Here is a 4,931-nt window from a genome sequence, read left to right as displayed (position 1 = left end):
GAAAAAAATGGAAGGCATCTGGAGCATCGGTCCGGGGGCATCACATCGCTCCACTCCACGTCGAGCCCCACTGACTCCTCCGACGCCTCCTTGGTGGTCAAGTGGTTCCTACTAACGTTGCTGGAGCCCCTGGAACCGCCCCTCTCCGTCTTATTCCTCTTCTCCGGCGAGACCCGACCGGAGCCGCCGCTTTGGAGACTGATTCTGAGCTGCTCCAGCCGTCTCTCGTCGAGCCACGGGTACAAGCAGGTGCGCCTCGACCCCCTCTCTTTCTATACCTCTAGAACCAGCCAAGAACCCCTCCTTGTCGGCGTGAGCTCCAGCGAAGCGCCGCCTCTGCTCTGTCTCTCTCCCCCTCTCTCCACACCTGACCGGTGGGGCCCGCTGTCAGTCTCTCCACTTGCGCCCGAAGCGGTACGAGTGGAAATACGTCATCGACGTCACCCCATGGTTTTCTTTTTAATTAAAATTTAATTCAAATATTTGACCAGGAACTTTGACTAGCCATAACTCTTAAACCATAAGTCCAAATGAGTTGATTCTTTTTGCATTGTGTTTGTTTTGAAAAGTTCTAGCAGCACACCAAAACCGAGATTTTTCCTTGCTTTCTGGAATTTTTGGTGATTTTCAAAGTGGTCCTTGGTATTTTATTCTGCTATTTTTAAATATTTTCAGAGGGAGAAGCTTGTCTTGAAGATAACCGGGAGGAGTGTGAACCTCTTCTGCATTAAGGGAAGCCACACCAACATTTGTATGGTGTCATTTCAGTATCTATGATTTTTCCAACTTGAATATGAGTTATTTTCATGCATTTAATTATTTAAATGAATATTTCTTAGTGCTAGTTATTTTATCATGCTTGAAATGATTTGTTATGGTAATGGTTGAATGCATGAGCTAGTTCAAGATAGTAGAAGAAAATTTTATTGTGTGATTATGCTTTTATGAATAATGGTAGTTTGTTTATGTGATAAATTGATTTTAATATATTATGGTATAACTAAAATGATGAGTGCTAAAAACCAGTAAAGTTTAATGATGAGTAGTGCAAGAATGAAACTTTGATGATGTTGATCTGCTTACTTTGAGTGGTATTTTTTGCATGTCAAATAGTTGCATGGCACATGGTGACTCAAGTTATTTTATTTTAAGTTAAAACTGAAGATAATTCAACTTGAACATAATGTTGATCGAGTCATGGTGCCACTGAATCGAGTTTTTCCCAGTGCGACCACATTTGCCTTTATGAGAAGGTCTTGATTCGGTCTGTTGTCATGCCTCTGGTCGGTACCTCCAACGAGGGAAGGTTATGGGCTTGCAGTACCCTGGCCAGTAAGCAGACATAACCTTGTGTGCCCGATTGTTGTTATGGTACCTTGTCCCCGTTTGGGACCGTTCTTGCCACGATAGTGGCGTTGATGCCTTTGGTAGGCACGGGGCCACCCATGACTTAGCCTAGTGGGGAGTTAGTCGGAGTGGCCGGGAGAGTGTCATGGCAATGGGAGGGTTTCGCTGGAATGCCATTCGTCCACCCGAATGGAAAGACGAGGCCATGGATTCCGTGGTGTGCGTAAAGTGCGCTACCTCTATAGAGTGTAATTAATCTATCGATAGCCGCGTCCTCGGTTACAGACATCGTGAGTAAGTCACACCATGGATCAATATTAATAAGTAATCTTGCACACTAAATATTTATTGTTTGGCACTGCTTATGTGATGATTTGAGAGATCATGAAGATGATCGTGGTGGGAACCAAAGTGTTGGTTTCATTTGTGAGCCAGGTATGATCACTGTTCTGTTACGAGGTAACCCGTCTGGTAAGAGAGTCCGAGTGACTCGGTGCATAAGTTAATCTCACCGCATTAGTAGTATGATTTGCATTGCATTAACCTGATTAATTGTCATGATATTGTTTGCCATTATGCTTATGTTTGTTGTGAGCTTGCAAGTACAATCAATGTACTGACCTGGCGTGTCATGGAAGATTTCAGGAAAGTCGTATCGGATCGGAGTGCTTCCCGTGTCTAGATCATGTCCACATCGGTGTCCCTGTGCTATGGAGTTCCACTTCGTCGTCGTTCCTCTGCCTCGTAGTTATCGTGATCGAGGCACTCTCATGTTCATTAAATAATGTACATATTGTTCAGCCGCACCGTGTGTGCCGCTTGGCCTCGCTACTTGATGTAATATCAAGCCTATGTTTCCGCTAGCATCAATAAAGCAGTTGTTCTCTATACCAAGTTGCTGTGTGTTGCCAGAAGACTTTATCTCTGGGCTGGCAATGCAAGGTAAGACGGTTGCTCTGAGCCGGGGTGCCACACGGTTCTCCTCGAGAAGCAGAGCGTTGTCACACCAGTGCTGATCCTGCGCTATTTCATCGTAGGCAAGCACTCGAGGTGACCCGTAAATGAGTTTTGTGGGGATAACTGCTTCTGCCCCATAGACTAGGGAGAAGGGAGTCTGCCCGGTAGCTCAATTTGGTGTCGTTCCGAGGGACCAAAGAACCACCGACAGCTCGTCGATCCATCGTTTGCCGCACTTCTGCAGCTTATCATATGTTCTCGTCTTGAGTCCTCGCAACACTTCAGCGTTCGCCCTCTCAGCTTGTCCATTGCTTCTGGGATGTGCAAAAGAGGCAAATGAGATCTTGCTTCCAAGGGCATGAACATATTGCATGAAGGCACGACTCGTGAAATGGGTGCCGTTGTCGGTGATGATCCGGGCAGGAACCCTGAAGCGGCACACCAATCCTTTCAAGAACTTGATAGCTGACTGAGGACTCACCTTTCTCACTGCTTCTACTTCCGGCCACTTTGTAAACTTGTCGATGGCAACAAACCAGAATTCAAAGCCCTCGATAGCTCGTGGGAACGGGCCTAGGATATCGAGCCCCCAGACCGAAAACGGCCATGACAAAGGGATTGTCTGAAGAGCTTGGGCAGGCAGATGGATGTTCTTGGAATGGAACTGGCAGGCTTCACACTTGGTGACTAGCTCGACCGCATCTTGGAGGGCTGTGGGCCAATATAATCCTTGCCGGAATGCTTCCCCAACCAACGCCCTTGATCCAATGTGGGAGCCGCACATGCCTTTGTGTATTTCTGCCAGCAGTTCCTTTCCTTCTTCCCGGCAAATGCACTTCCATTTCACACCGTTGGGCCTTCTTCCGTATGGTGTGTCATCGACAAACTGATACATACTGGCCCCTCCGGGCTACTCTTTCGGCTTCTTTCTTGCTCTCCGGGAAGTTCTCCGGTTTGGAGGAAGTGGACTATGTGCCTTGCCCAACTTGGAGCCTGGGGCTCAGCAACAAGGACTAGCGGCACCTCCTCATTTGCGGGGGCGCGTTCCTCAACTGCGAGGAACAATGGCTCGGCAGGAGGGTGCAGTCCGGCAATCGAAGGTGAGTTGTTTCCGGCAGGGTCCCTGCCAGGAGCCCCGAGAGGCTCTATCGGGAGCAGCTTACCTGAGTCCAGTTTCCTCCTCTTCCGAGCCATTGTTGCTGGGGATACGGAGGGCTGAGTAAGATGGAGAACAAAAGTTCCTGGTTCCACAGGAATCTTTTGCGCAGCACACTTTGACAGATGATCAGCAATGCTGTTTTCCGCACGAGGTACTTGCTCTGTTTGCAATCCGCCAAAGCGCTCCTCCAGCCTTCTCACTTCGTCAACGTACGCCTCCATCAATGGGCTTTGGTAATCCTTGTTGACTTGTCTCACCACAAGTTGTGAATCTCCTCGAATGATCAGCTTCTTGATTCCCAATTTAGTGGCAATCCTAAGCCTGGCAAGGAGCACTTCTTACTCTGCCGTATTGTTGGTCGCCTCCTCCCGAGGAAAATGCATCTGGATGACGTACTTCACATGCTCTCCAGTGGGAGCAACGAGAAGCACGCCAGCCCCTTCACCTTGTAGGGAGAAGGCACCGTCGAAATACACGGTCCATTCTTGGGGTGCTTCCTTGCCGGGAATAACTGTTTCCAGCACTTCTTCATAAGGGGTTGGCATCTATTCTGCAATAAACTCTGCCAATGCCCTGCTCTGAATTGTTGATGTGCTTTCAAATATCAGGCAAAAGCTGGATAACTCCAATGCCCACTCCACTATTCTTTCGGTATCCTCAAGGTTTCGGAGTATCCTTTGACAAGGAAAGTGGGTGACAACCATGATCTCATGGGCTTGGAAGTAGTGGCGTTCCTTGAGGACATGACAAGGCCAAAACTCAAATTTTGCACACGAGAGTACCTGGATCTAGTCCCCTGCAATAGGGAGCTGACGAAGTACACTGGGCACTGCACCACTTTCTTCCTTGCCGCGTCCTTAGGGTGGTCTCCGCTGCCGCGCTCTTCTTTGTCCTGATCCATATCTGGCCTTGTCGGGCCTATCTCACTCTCCCCCTGGAAGGGACACTAGCTGAGGTTGCTGCTTCCTCTAGTTCCCGCTGTGCCACTAGTGCTGCACTAACCACTTGATTAGTTGCCGCTAGATATAGCAACAACGACTCTTGTGGTTTAGGAGCAACCAAAGTGGGTACAGAGAACAAGTAGGTCTTCAAATCTTGCAGTGATGTATCTGCTTCCGGGGTCCACTTCATGGGTACTGCCTTCTTCAAGATCTTGAAGAACGGCAAGGCGCGCTCGGCAGACTTGGAGATGAATCTGCTAAGCACGACAACGCACCCTGTCAAAAGCCTTACATCCTTAACTATCTTAGGTGCCTGAATCTGCTCGATAGCCTTGATCTTATCAGGGTTGGTGATGCGGAGCATCCTATGGACATCACCATGTCAAGAGTCCGTTTGGCGACTGACACGTGCGACATCTACTTCACATACACAAAGGTGAATCATCTCCTTTACACGTGCTCACTTGACACCTTCGAGGATGGTATACTACTTGGCACTCCACTCGTGTGCATGAATAGGTATTGTC

This window comes from Aegilops tauschii, chromosome 4, assembly GCF_002575655.3.
Source record: "Aegilops tauschii subsp. strangulata cultivar AL8/78 chromosome 4, Aet v6.0, whole genome shotgun sequence".
Lineage (NCBI taxonomy): Eukaryota > Viridiplantae > Streptophyta > Magnoliopsida > Poales > Poaceae > Aegilops > Aegilops tauschii.
Note: the sequence above shows the minus strand (reverse complement) of the source record.